General features: G+C 32.6%; 1 pseudogene; it reads right to left on the bottom strand.

Moving 5' to 3' along the window:
• Positions 1 to 3,239: 3,239 nt before the first annotated feature.
• Positions 3,240 to 3,357, bottom strand: LOC111729066 (annotated as a pseudogene).
• Positions 3,358 to 15,157: the final 11,800 nt, after the last annotated feature.

Here is a 15,157-nt window from a genome sequence, read left to right on the forward strand (position 1 = left end):
ATGCAAAAACTTTTTAGTTTGATGTAGTCCCACTTATTTGTTTTCTTTTGTTTTCTTTGTCCAAGGAGATATATCAGAAAAGAAGTTATTAGTAGCAGTATCAGAGAGTTCACTGCCTATGTTTTCTGTTAGAAGTGTCATGATATCCGGTCTTACATTTAAGTCTTTAATTCATTTTAAGTTGTCCAGTTTTATTTTTTTACATGTACCTTTCCAGTTGTCCCAACACCATTTGCTGAAGAGACTATCTTTACACCATTGTATATTCTTGCCTCCTTCATCATATATTAAATGACCATATAGGAGTGGATTAATTTCTGGGATCTTTATTCAGTTCCATTGACTTATATTTCAATTTTTATGCCACAACCATGCTGTTTTGATTACTATAGCCTTATAATAAATTTTGATATCAGGTAGTGTGATATTTCCAACTCTTTTCTTCTTTCTCAAGATGTCGTGGCTATTCGAGATCTTTTATGGTTCCATATACATTTTTGAGTTATTTGTTTTAGTTCTCTGAAAAAATGCCATTACTGTTTTGATAGAGATTACATTGAATCTATAGCTTGCTTTGGGTAATAGGGCCATTTTAATGTGTTGATTTTTCCTACCCTTGAGCTCAGTATATTTTTCCATTTACTTGAACTTTCTTTAATTTCTTTTTTCAGTGACTTATAATTTTATTAGAACAGGTCTTTTACCTCTTTGGTTAATTTGATTCCTAGGTATTTGATCATTTTTGAAGCAACTGTAAATAGGATTGTTTTCCTAATTTCTTTTTCTGAAAGTTTGCTATTAGTGTATCAAAATGCAATTGACTTCTGAATATTAATTTTGTAGAATCTTTAGGTTTCTCCATATATAGTATCATGTCATCTGCAAATAATAACCTTTTTACTTGTTATTTTTCAATCTGGATGCCTTTTATTTCTTTTTCTTGTCTGATTGGTACAGCTAGAATTTCCAATACTATGTTGAATAGAAGTGATGAAAGTGGACATCCTTTCTTGTTCCTGATCCTAAAGAAAACACTTTTAGCCTTTCCCCATTGAATATGATGTTAGCTGTAGGTTTATCCTATATGGTCTTTATTATGTTGAGGTATAGTCCCTCTATTCCCACTATGCTCAGAGTTTTTATCATAAATAAAGCTAAATTTTGTCAAACACTTTTTCTGAATTTATTAGTATGATTATATGATTTTGATCTTTCAGTTTGTTAATGTGGTATATCACATTAATTGATTTGTAGATATTACACCAACCTTTCATCTCAAGAGTAAACTCAACTTGATCATTGCATATATTTTTAATGTATTGCTGAATTTGGTTTGCTAATAGTTTGTTGAGGATATTTACAGTAATGTTCATAGGGGATATTGGCCTGTAGTTTTCTTTTTTTGTAATGCCTTTGTCTGGTTTTGGAATCAGGGTAATGGTAGCCTTGTAGAAAGAATTAGGCAGCCTTCCCTCCTTGTGAATTTTTTGGAATAATTTGAGAAGAATAGGCACTAATTCTTCTTTGAATGTTTGAGACAATTTGCCTATGAAGCCATCTGGTCTGGGACTTTTGCTTATTGGGAGGTTTTTTTTAATCATTATTATTACTGTTTTGATTTTGTTGGTGATAATTGATCAGTTCAGATTTTCTCTTTCTTCTTGACTTGGTCTTGGGAAATTATATGTTTCAAGGAATGTATCCATTTCTTTCTACACCGTCTAATTTATTGGCATATAATTTCTTGTAGTATTTTCTTAAAATCCTTTGTGTTTCCATGGAGTCTGTAGTAACTTCTCCTCTTTAATTTCCGATTTTCTCTAATTGGGGCCCCTCGCTCTTTTTCTTGATGGGTATGCTTAAGGGTTTTTCAATTTTGTTTATCCTTTAAGAGAACCAGCCCTTGGTTTCGTTGATTTTTTATACTGCCTTTCTATACACTATTTCTTTTATTTTCACTCTGATCTTTTTATTTTCTTCCTTCGACTTGCTTGGAGATTTGCTTGCTGTTGTTTCTCTAGTTCTTTTCAGTGTAAGATATGATTGTTTATTTGAAATTTTTCTTGTTTCTCGAGGTAGGCCTGTAATGCTATGCATCTCCCTCTTAGGACTGCTTTTTCTGTGTCCCATAGACTTTGAATCGTGTTTTCATTTTCATTTGTCACTAGATATCTTGATTTTTTTCCTTGATTTTATTCTTAATCCATTCATTGTTTAGTAGCATGCCATATAGTCTGCATATGTTTGTGTAGTTTCTATTTTTTTTCTCTTAGTTGATTTCTAGTTTCATATTATTGTGATCGGTGAAGATACTTGGTATGATTTCAGTCTTTTTAAATTTACTGAGACTTGCTTTGTTGCCTAACGTGTGGTCTGTCCTGAAAAATGTTCCATGTGCACTTGAGAAGAATGTATATTCTGCTGCTTTGGGATGAAATGCTCTGAAAATAGCAATTAAATTCATCTGGTCTAGTATGTCCTTTAAGGCTGTTGTTTTCTTATCGATTTTTCATCTGGAAGATCTGTCCATTGGTGTCAATGAGATATTAAAGTCTCCTACTATGAGTGTAGTACTGTTAATCTATTTCTTTATGTCAGTCAATAATTGCTTTATATATGTAGGTGCTCTTATGTTGGCTGTGTATATGTTTACTAAGGTTATATTCCCTCGTTGTAGCAATCCCTTTATTATTATGTAATGCTATTCTTTGTCTCTTATAGCCTTTTTTTTAATGTCTATTTTGTCTGATGTAGGTATTGCTACCCCAGATTTTCTTTATTTCCATTTTCGTGAAATGTCTTTTTCCATCCCTTTGCTTTCAGCTCGTGTGTGTCATTTGATCTGAGGTGGATCTCTTGTAGACAGAATATATATGGGTCTTCTTTACTTATTCATTTGGCTACCTTATGTCTTTTTATTAGAACATTTAATCTATTTACATTAAAAATGATTATTGATAGGTACATAGTTATTGCCATTTTCTTACTCATATTTGTGATTCCCCTCACCCCCTTCTTAGTTTTACAGAAGTCTTCCTAACATTTCTTGTAATTCTGTCTTGGTGGTGATGAACTCCTTTAGCTTTTTTCCTGTCTGGAAGCTCTTTCTCTCATCTTTAATTTAATCAATCAATCAATCAATTAATTAATTTATTTATTTTAGGCGAGGCAATCCTTGGTTGACCTCACAGATTGCAAGGACCTTGTCAGGTTACAATCCCTTATTTTTTAATTTGTTATGCCTACAGCACCTGGTCTTCCTAAGTGGTGTCCCATCCAAGTGCTAATCAGGCCCAACCCTGCTTAGCTTCCAAGATCAGACAAGATTGGGCTGTTCAGGGTAGCATGGCCATAGACTCTCTCACCTTTAATTTTAATTAATAGCTTTGTTGTATAGAGTAATCTTTGGTTGCAGGTTCTTGTTTTTCATCACTTCGAATATTTTGTGCCAATCTCTTTTGGCTTGCAAAGTTTCTGTTGAATAACCAGCTGACATTCTGGTGGGAGTACCATTGTAAGTAACTAGTTGCTTTTCTCTTACTGCTTTAGGTCTCTCTCTTTGTCTCCAACTTTGACATTTTAATGATTATGTGTCTTGGTCTGGGTCTGTTTGAGTTCTTGTTTGGGACTCCTTGCACTTTCTGAACTTGTATGTCTATTTCATTTACCAGGTTAGGAAAGTTTTCTCTTATTATTTTTTCAAATAGGTGCTTAATCCTTTGCTCAATTTCCTCTCCTTCTGGTACCCGTGTAATGTGAATGTTGGTACGTTTGATGTTGTTCCAGAGGTCTCATAAACTTTCCTCATTTATTTTGGTTCTTTTTTCTTTTTGCTGTTCTGATTGGGTGTTTTTTGTTACCTTTTCTTCTACTTTATATATTCTACTGTTGATTATTTTCTAGTGTATTCCTTTTTTTTTTCAATTTTATTTTATTAGTTTCAAGTATACAGTACAGTGGTTAGACAATTATATAGTTTATAAAATGATTTTCCTAATTGTTCTTTCTCTCCTCTGGCTCTCCACCTAGCCATTACATTACTGCTAATTGCATTTTCTATGTCATGCTCCCCATCCTCATGACCATCTATCAACTATTAATTTGTACTTCTTTAACTCTTCACCTCATTCTCTGGTGTATTCTTCATTTCAGTTATTTTTTCTTTCATTTCTGACTGGTTCTTCTTTATGGACTCTATGTTCTTTATTAAGCTTATTATCTCTCTGTTGAAGTCCTCATTGAGATTATTTATTCTTCCACTAAGTTTGCTGAGGATCCTCATAACCAGTGTTTTGAACTCTATCTCTGGTAGATTCCTTGCCTCCATTTTTTTCATTTTTTTTCCCCCAGAGTTTACTTCTTTTGTTTCATTTGCAACATGTTTCATTCTGCTTTTTTTTTTTTTATTTTCATTTTAGTTGCCTGATCTATGTTCATTTTTATGTATTAGCAAGGCTTGTTACATCTCCCAGCTTTGGCCAGGTAGTCTTATGTAGTTGGTGTCCTGTGTGGCCCAATGGCACAGTCTTTCTTATCACCTGCACCTGGGGTCTGGGTGTGTTCCTTGAGTGGTTGTGTGTGTTTTTTTTATTGCAAATGAGCCTTGATTGCATCAATGGGATTGATGCTCAGGCTGACTGGGCTGTGGAGATTGGCCATGCCCATAGGGTATGAGCTACTATATGGGGGCTGACCTCGTGCAGTGGAATTTGCCCCAGAAGTCTTGTGTACCTGTTGAGATCACTCTTTGTGTGTGTCATTTATGGAGTTAGTCCAGTGTTACTCTATTTTGGTCATCCTCAAGTGATTTGGTTTTGTGGCCCCTTGGGAGGGGCTCCCATGTAGGCCCAAATCCACTGCTGTCTTTGATTGCTCAAGGCTAATTGGTAAGAGCTCCAAAGCAATCTGTGAATGGTTTCTGCCTATGCTATATCTGGAAGCAAGTGGGAGAGACCACATTGTGAGCCGCTGTTTGCTTACCCCCAGTACTGGGCCTGGAGTAGCTTAACATAAGGACCAATGCACCTCAAGGCTTCAGGCTTTTGGCCAGTTGCCTGTAAGACTCTGCAGCTAAAAGAGCTTTGGGGTAGTATACAATTTGAGTGAGGCAGGGACCCAGCGAGTCAGTGGGGTAAAATGAGTGAATTTCTCTTGGCTAATGCAGAGTCAGGTTTCATGTGCATGCTGAATCTGTTGCTTCCTACAAAAGTATCAGATCACAGCAAGGTCAACCACTATCTGCCTCAGGCCCACAGACACTGCAGCTTGGGCTAGAACCTGTGGCCCTCCAGCAAAAGTCTTCTCTGAAACGTGTGGGCTGTGTGAGGGTTGTGCGAGTTGAGGGAATGGGCCACCATGGGCAATTTGTGGACTGCATGGGAAAGGGCCCCAGAAAGACATGGATGGAGTGGGCCAATCTCACCAGGGCAGTGTAGCTTCAGGATTAGCCATGTTAGGGGAGAGTTCAATACAGGCAAGATGGCACTCACCTGTAGACTGCCACAGTTGGGGGCCCAAGAAAGGAGCAATGGCATCTGACCTCCAGCCCTTGCCTGGCACCACAAAACTCAGTCTTTCTCCATATGTCTCTTGTGCATCTTAGGCTGTTGACCTTCTGTCTGTGCCCAGGGTGAGTGTCTGTGAGCAAATGAGTTTGTGCATGCACCCTTTAAGAGGAAGTCTCAGTTTTCAGATTCCTTCGGTCTCACCCAGATGGCCAGAATTCCCACTGGTTTTTACAGTCATATTTTGTGAGAACTCCTTTTTCCAGGACTGGAACCCTGGAGTCCTTCAGAGTGGCCTTTTCAGCCATGCTCTCTTTCCCAGTGCTCAACTGCCACGCACAGGTGTGGAACCAGCCTGCTTTGCATCTTTGCCTCTCTCACTGGTCTCAATGTGGCTTTTTCTTTATATCCTCAGATATGTGTTATGATTAGCTGAATTTCAGGCAATTCTCCAAGTTATTTGTTTTATAATTTTGTTGTAATTTTAATGCAGTCATAGAAGGAGATAAAACCTGCTTTTACTTAGCCCTTCCACCCCCATCTTGATTGGAACTCTGTGGTATTCTTAATATCACTATCAATGTTTGAGAGTTCCACTTACTCCTTGATCATTTTTCTGCATCTTTGCCAGTATTTGGTAGTCACTATTTTTTGTTTTATTTTACTTTGGTTGTTCTAATAGATAATGTTGAACATTTCTTCATATGCTTATTTGCCATTCATACATCCTCTTCAGTGAAATGTATCTTCACATTTTTGTGCCTTTTATAATTGGTTCTTTTTTTTTTATTGCTCAGTATTAGGAGTTCTTTATATAGTCTAGTTACAAGTCTTTTGTTTGATATGTGATTTGCAGGTATTCCCCCCAAATATGTAGCTTGTCTTTTCATCCGCTTAACAGAATCTTTTTCAAAGCAAAAGCTTTTAATTTTGATAAAGTCCACCTTATTACTTGTCCTTTTTATAGATCATGCTTTTAGTATCATATCTAAGAACTCATTATTTAACCTTAGCCTCTAAAGATTTTCTTCTCTGAATTCTTCTAAATTTTTTATAATTTTACATTTAAATTCATAATCGATTTTTAAATAATTTGTGAATGTGAGGGTTTAGGTTGTTTTATTTTTTGGTCTGTGGATAGCTAATTGCTCCAGCAACAATTGTTGAAAAGACTATTGAATTCAACTGCATTGAATTGCTTTTGTTACTTTGTCAAAAATCAGCTGTGGGTATTCATATGGGTATATTTCTATTTTGGGTTCTCTATTCTGTTGAATTAATCTGTATATCCGTCCTTCAGCCAATAACATACTCTCTTGTTTCTATAGCTATATAGTAAGTTTTAATATCAGGTAGAGAGATTTGTCCCAATTTATTCTTTTTCAAAATTGCTTTAACTCTACTACCTCTTTTGCCTTTCCATATAAATTTTAGATTAAGCTTGTCAATATCTACCCCCGAATCTTGCTGTAATTTTGATAAGAGTTGCATTAAACCCATGTATCAATTTGGGGGAAATTGGCATCTTTACTATATTGAGTCTTTCAACTGAAGGACATGCTATGTATCTTAATTTATTTAAATCTTCTTTGATTTTTTTAATCAGCATTTTGTTATTTATAGCACACAGTTCTCATAATTTTGTTAGATTTATACCAAAGTATTTATTTTTTAGATCGATTTTAAATATATTTTCCTTCTAATTTTAGTTCACATGTTCATTATCAGAATATAGGAATAAGATAAAGTTCTGTGTATTTATCTTGTATCTTGAGACTTTGCTGAAATCACTTATTAGTTCTAGGATTTTTTTGTATTTCCCATGGTATTTTTTTCATAGACAATTGTGTCATATGTAAATAAGGACAGCTTTATTTTGCCTTTTCTAATATATGTATTTTTTTCTTATTTTATTGCCATGGCAAAGACTTTCAGTACTATTTTGAACAGAGTAGTGAGCATAAACATTCTTACCTTATTCAGTCTTTTTAACTTTTGAAATTTTAGTGTGAGCTGTGGTATCTTACCATATTTTAATTTGCATTCCTTTGATGAATAATGGTCAGAGAACTTTTAATTGTATTTAATTTAATTTCCTAAATTATGTCTTCTATTGGAAAGCTTTTTCCATATATTCTATACTAGAAACATTTAATTATTCATTTTTTACATTTATGTGTATAATAAGAAACAAAAGTTAATTTTGATGTATAGTACAAGATAGGATTCCTTTCTCTTCCATGTGGATATCCTGTTGCAGTGCAATTTGTTGCAAAACATTTTTTTTTCCATTGAATTGAATTGGTGACTTTATTGAAAATAAGAATACATATTTCTGAATTTACTTCTGACATTCTATTCCATTTGCTCCAAGTGTTTACACTTATGCCAATCCCACAAAGTCCTAATTGTAGCTTTGTAGATATTTTGAAATCAGAGAGTACTAAATCATCAAACTTTGTACTTCTTATGCAATATTTTTCTAGTCATTTAAATTTATTTATAAACTTTAGAGTATACAAAAGAATCCTGCAGAATTTTGGGGGGTGAATATATTGACTTTACCGATATATGTAGAGAAATTATATCTTAAAAATCTTAATTTTTCCTACCCATGTAAATATTATATTTCTTCATTTATTTAGGTATTATTAAATTCAATTTGAACTCTTTCATTAATTTTTAGTGACAACTCTTTGTTTATGGTTACTTTATTGATTAGAATATGCATCTTCAACTCACTTTAGTATACATTAAATCCTTATTATGTCATTTTACCTATATTGTATAAACTCAGAATAGTATAGCAGCTTTTACTCCTCTTCAAATTATTGTGCTAATGTTGTGCAATATTTTAATTTTACATATTTATAAACTTTAAAATACAGACTCTATGTAGTTGATTATTGATTTCCTTACACTCTTGTTTTCCAGTCATTCATATTAAAGTAAATTTATTGTTTTCAGCATTACATCTTTCTTGAGTAAATACATAAAGTTGAAGTGACTAAAATTTATAGTAGGTATATATTCAAATACTTAAAAAACTACCAAATTATTGTCTAAAGTATAACATTTCATATTCCTATCAGTATTGTAGGAGTATTCTAGCTGTTCCACATTCTTGCTAATTCTAACTATAGTCAAGCTTTTAAATATAAGTTACTCAAATTGGAATATAATGTTCCCTCTTTGTGGTTTTAATTTGCATTTTCTAAATGACTAATGACATTAAATATTTTTTTATGAGCTTATTTGCCATTTGTATATCTTCCCTGATTAAGTTCCTATAAAAATCTTTGGCCTATCTTTAATTAAGTTGTTTGTCATCTTATAACTGAGTTGAAGGAGGACTTTATATATTCCAGATACATGTCCTTTGTCAGATATTAGTTTTGCAAATAGTTCTCCTACTCTGAAATTATTTTCCTAATAATTTCTTTAGAAGAGTAAATGGTATTTTTTTTTAATTTTTAAAATGTCAAATTTGTTGATAAATTTTTATAGTTTCTGACTATTTTTATTATTGTCATATCTTAAATGTATTATATTTATGATCTTTGATTCATTTTAAGTGATTTTTTTTTATATATGATATGAGGCAAAAGTGATAGGATTAGAGATATCCAATTATTTGTGTTCTTGGCTTTTGTGGTTGTTTTGGAGTTTACAATATATTTTTCCAAAGTATTATTATCCATCTTCAAGTGATATTTTACTACTTCATGTACAGTATAAGAGCCTTACAAGTGTATATTTCCATTTTCTCATGGGACTTTGGGCAATTTCTGCCATACATTTTACTTTTTCATTTTATATAACCCCTATAATATATTGTTATTATTTTGCTTTAAATAATTAAATATTCTATAGATAGATATTTAGAGACAAACATTTTATATGTTCTCCCATATTTATCATTTCTATGCTTTTTTTGTTGTTGATTCATATTTCTGTCTTCATTTTTCATTTGTCTAAAGGAATTATTTTATACTTTAGGTCTACCGGTGACAAAATCTTTCAGGTTTTGTATGTCTGAACAAATATTGTTGTCTTTTTTGAAAGATGTTTTCACTAGTTATTTAATCCAGGTTTTCAACATTTTTTTAAAAAATCTTTTAGCACTTTAGAGATGTTGCTCTACAGCCTTGTACCTTGCATTTTTCCAAAGAGAAGTCTGCTGCCATCTTTATATTTCTCTCTGTTTAGGTGAGGTAATTTTCCCATACTCTTAGAAGAGGAAGGTAGATGCTTTCCTAGCTTTTCAACTCTAAGATTCCTTCTTTGTTGTTTTCATGAAGTATTAAAAATAATGCAGCTTCCCCCCAGCCTCGTGCTAAATGGTGAGGCCTGCAAAATCATATGCATAATATCTTATGGCTCTCACCACCTGCCAAATTCACATGTTGAAACCCTACCCCTCAAAGGTGATGGCATTAGTAGATTTCATTTAGGCAAATGAAACTGGGAGGTGATTAGATTATGAGAGCAGAACCCTCATGAATGGGATTTATGCCCTTTTATGAGAGCCCACAGAGCTCCCTAGCCCCTCCTGTCATATGAGTAAACAAGGAGAAGTCTGTCATCTTGAAGAGAACCCTCACCTGACCATGCTGTACTCTGATCTGGAACTTAAAGCCTCCAGAACTGTGGGAAATAGATTTCTGTTGTTTATAAGCTAGCCATTCTGTGGTATCTTATTATAGCAGCTCTAATGGACTAAGATACCACACAATATGCCTTCTCTGCTCCTTTCCCCCATATTGACCTCAACCTTAATTTATTTTTCCCTGAATTTCCATGAGCTGTTCAGATTATATTATAGTCCCACTAGTTTCTCCTCCATGTGTAGAGAGCTGAGATTTGGTTGGTTTATTTTGAGTTATTAGGGCCAGACAGTTCCATTTACTATCAGACTTTTACATGGTTCCTTTTGTACTCTCTGGAAAACTAGAGCCTGTATAATTCAATCCCAGCTTTACATGCTGTTTTTCATTGACTGCCAAGCTTCCCATACTTAGTAATAACCCTTCATTTTGAGGATGAGTGCCTGTTGTTAATTTGATTTTCAGTGTTCTGGCTCTTAGATCCATTGAAAGGCCTCTTTCCTTAGAATCACATTTTCCTCATATTCGACAATTCCAATCAATCTGGTTCTATTTCTTGATTTGTCTCTAAGTATGTTTTTTTAAGGATGCATTATCAGTTTTTTTTATATAGTAATTGTTAGTCATGAAGTATTTTTTTTTGTTATTGTTATTTTTTTTTAATACATTTGTGGGGCTGATCCAAAACTTTGTCAGCACTCCACAAACTTTCCCAGAATTCTCTGGCTAAATTTTAAAAAGATAGTTCAAAAAATCATATATTTGAAATGTTTAACTTCATTAAGATAGAAACTTATAATCATTTTAATAATTTACTTTTGTATGTCTTAACATAGACTGATAATGGGGAAGATATTCTAATTTCTGTGTATTTTACTCTGAACTAGAGATCTAACTGTTCCCATTCTGCACATGAGGAAATCTGCACATAATTCAAAATTAGTGTTAATACCAGCATGGTGCAAGAGTTTTGCAATAACCATCTGTTATGTACTTATGCAAAGGTTCAAGTACAATTTAGAATAAGTTTTGAGCCTGATATCTTGGATGTTATAATGTACAACATTTATACAACCTGTAGATCTGAGGTCCCCCTTTTATACTACAAAAAGAAAAAAGAAGAGCCATTTACTTCCCCGAGCTCTAGTATAACTAGAAATAAGATCTAAATTCTTGTTCCCAAATTCGAAGTGGTTTCTGTCATATTAGGCAAAAAACAAACAAAAACAACAAAAAAAACCCAAAACAAAAACAAAACAAAACAAACAAACAAACAAACAAACAAAAAACTATATTGAAAAACACTATATCCATCAATATATAGCCACAGAGAGTGGCTATTATATTTCAAATAAGAACTATATGCACCCCTCTCTTTTGGGATCTGTAGTTCTTTCTATCTTGTAAATTATGGTTTCTATTAAGATCTCTATATATTATTAGTGATGTTCCTAAGAAACGTTTTCCCCCATGAAGTAGCTCTGTCAATTCACAGAGCCATAAGATACTATGTATATGATTTTGCAGACCTCATCTTTGGAAAATATAGGCCACCACAAGAATATTTCTAGCAATAGAAATATAGAATATAATTACTGAAATTCTATTAGGAATCATCTAATCAACTTTTCTCATTTAACTGTTGAATAAACCAGGTCAAACATGTGGTAACAGCAATCTAGACTAAAAGTCAGTCTTCCTCATGCTCAGCCACTGGCTATTTCAGCTACATTAGGCCCCTTCCTCCCTTATATACTAACATCCACCTTGGATATCTCAACCTCTTCTTCACTTTTTAAAACATTGCTTCAAAGACTTCAGTTGGAATTTTTAGGACCACACACTGATAACTCCCTTTATAATATATGGATTTCAGATAGCTATTGAACATAATTAAATAAGCAAGAAGCCTATCCAAAATACAATAAAAATTTAATTTTCTCACGGCCTACTTACTACTGATTTCACCTTTGGACACTCCTCATATGATTACACTAACAGATTTGCATTTATCAGGATGCAAAGTAAATGGCAGTATAATATATAATATATTTTACATGTGGAGAGTCAATTATTATTGTATTATAAGCATAAAATTAAAAGAAAAGTATACTTCTAAGATGGTTATAGATTTAAACTAACTTCTCATATGTGTTTATGCTTGCAAGAATAAGTATTGATAATTCCACAAATATTAAAAAGCAAATTATTATTCAGTTACAAAAGCAAAAAATAGTCATTTTTTAATCTCAATTCTCCATCATGAAAAATCTGCAAATAATTTTTAAAATCAGCAAATATAAATTCAAGTGCATTGGTTGGTAGGTACTATCACTGAATGAACCAACTTATGATTAGCAAATTATAATTGTCAATTTATTCCCACCAGACACTCCCCAATTAACAGGTTATTTGCACATCTGTAGATGGATGTCATTCAATTATCATTTGGGCATTAGTCCACCAAGTGATATATAATAGAGACATAAGATAACTTTTCAAAGAACACATTAAAACTAAAATTTCTAAAGCTGCTGTTTTTTTTAAGTCATACTGGATTTATTTTGGCAGACTGCATGGGTTAGTTTTTACCAATCACATAATAAATGATTGAAAACAAACACAAAAACCATAAAGAAGAGAATGAAATATCTTAGAATATATATGTATTTTTCCACAAAGAAAACATATAATTTTATTAATTAATTGCCTGATATACTTTGATATTATTACCCCATAGTTTTTTAAATTAATTAATTTCTTTTAATTAGTTCCAAGTATACTCAAAGCTGCTATTTGTTTTAATTCTATCTTTTGGCATTCAACATAGTTTTACATTGTGAAAAACAGATTGTATCTATTTTGTTACTGTACCTGCTTGAAAAGTGATGATATTATTGTATCACCAAATAACTATTTGGAATATGCTCCTTGATGATGGTAAACATTATGTTGGAAAGTTCTAAAGGATAACTAAACATTGTAATATCATTATGTTGGAAATGATTTTGAAAGTTCCTTTATATTTCTTCATTAGTCTTTGAACTAAACATCAATAATGTTAATCTGTTTCTAAATTTAAATTGCTGCTTAAGTTTTTACTACTACTACTACTACTACTACTACTACTACTACTACTACTAGTACAACTTGTGAAATTTTAAATAATGCTAGCTAAGTGAACCATATGATGTACACATGAGTGTTTTTGTTTCCCTTAGGGTTATAACATGTCTTTAAAAAATCCTGTATATTAGAATTACTTCAAGAGGGAAACAAAAATTTCTTCTATGAGACTAAAAATACACTAAATTTAGAGATTTTCCAGCAATATTAATATTATCACCAGTTTATAGAAGAGACAGAGGATTAGAATGATATGTGCCTTACCCAATCTCATGGTAAAAGAGCAGTAAGAATATAGCTATCTTGCAAACAAGTCTTGAGGTTTAGAGGTAATACATGTGTAAAGAATCTAGCAATTAAACTGAAACATTTTGTCTCACATACCATTTTTCTTTTCATTCAACTATGCTGCTTCTCTAAAAATCTTCTCCAAAAAGACTGAATGACTCCTGAAACTATGTCTATGCGGGGCTACAAGTCTGACTTTTAAATCGATTGAAGGTTCAAGTCAATTCTTTCAAATAAATAAATTTTCCTCATCAAATTTCATCTCAGTTTAGACTTTTTCTATGATATTAATTGAAAGTCATATTTTATACTCCAAAAGTGGCCAGTCTCCATTATTACCCATCACACTTTATATACTCTAACTTAACTTTATTACTTCCCAGCATTTGTATTTGTTCTGCTCTTTGCTATTAGCTCACCTAGATTGTGTGCAAGTAAAGAGTAGATACCTTTTGTTTTTCTTGTTCATCCAATAGATCTAATATCTAACATTCTTGGTACATAGAGGTGCTATATAAAATATCTATACTTAATGAATGAATAAATTTAATTAGCTTTTGACAATGTTATTCAGCAGGAAAGGTTTTAAAGAGTTGATATGGCTGAGCTCTATCGAGAGTGGTTATGGAACTGAATTAATACAGAATTTTTAATAAAATAATAAACTGATCTGTTTCTACTGCTACCTTAAGCAAATAGGTGGAAACACAGATAAAGTGGATGAACATCACTGTCCTGTCAATTGTACAGATGTTCACTTAGCATTCAGAAATCACAAATTTAAGATTTAATCATTTATGAAGTTTAAGTCAACAATTTTATTATAGTTTGATTAAGTTTTCTAATTTTTAGAAACTTGTTATAACAGAAGTTTAGTTGCACTTTCTTATAGGGTAGCGAATCCACTGTAACCTCAGTTAGCTCTCTGGAGGAACTGGACAAAGATTGTGGCAGATTATGAATAAAAAATAATCCTCATCATTGAATATAGAGTTCAAAGCACCTGCTCAAATGTTGACTGGCTACTAATTATTACAGATGGAGGCTATAGACTCGAATTAGGGTATAGCTCTAAAATTATGAAAGAAGGTAAAAAAAAATCTTCCTTTGAATTTATACTAAGTAGGATCAACATGAAATGAAATAGATTACATTGGTCATATACAGAAGTTTTCTGCTATGTGTGATTAGTTGTGTTATTTTGACTAGAATTTCTCCCAGAATTGATCTTAGACAGTTATCCCACCTCATCAAGAGCACTAAAATATAAATATCCATCAAGCTATGACACATACTGTTATAAAACTTTGGTCGTGGAGCTTTCTGTAGTTTAAGAAAAGGAAATTCAAAGGGTAAGACTGAATTACTATCTATTCAATATAACAAGGAGAGTAAAAGGCTGTATTCAGCAGGTGTGATTTTTCTGTTCACACATCCACAGAAAGTGTTCTTTATAGTGAAATAAGGAAAATTTTCGGGTTTTCCATTACCTGTGTTAACTATCCATAGAAGATTCTTCAACTCCTTTGTTCATTAAAAGGTCTCCTCTTTCCTGATGTATTTGAAGCCAAAATAAAGGTATACTGTACACAAGAGGATTAACAGGAAAGTCATGTCTACACATTTTTTTTT

Source organism: Pteropus vampyrus, unplaced genomic scaffold (genome assembly GCF_000151845.1).
Source record: "Pteropus vampyrus isolate Shadow unplaced genomic scaffold, Pvam_2.0 Scaffold244, whole genome shotgun sequence".
Lineage (NCBI taxonomy): Eukaryota > Metazoa > Chordata > Mammalia > Chiroptera > Pteropodidae > Pteropus > Pteropus vampyrus.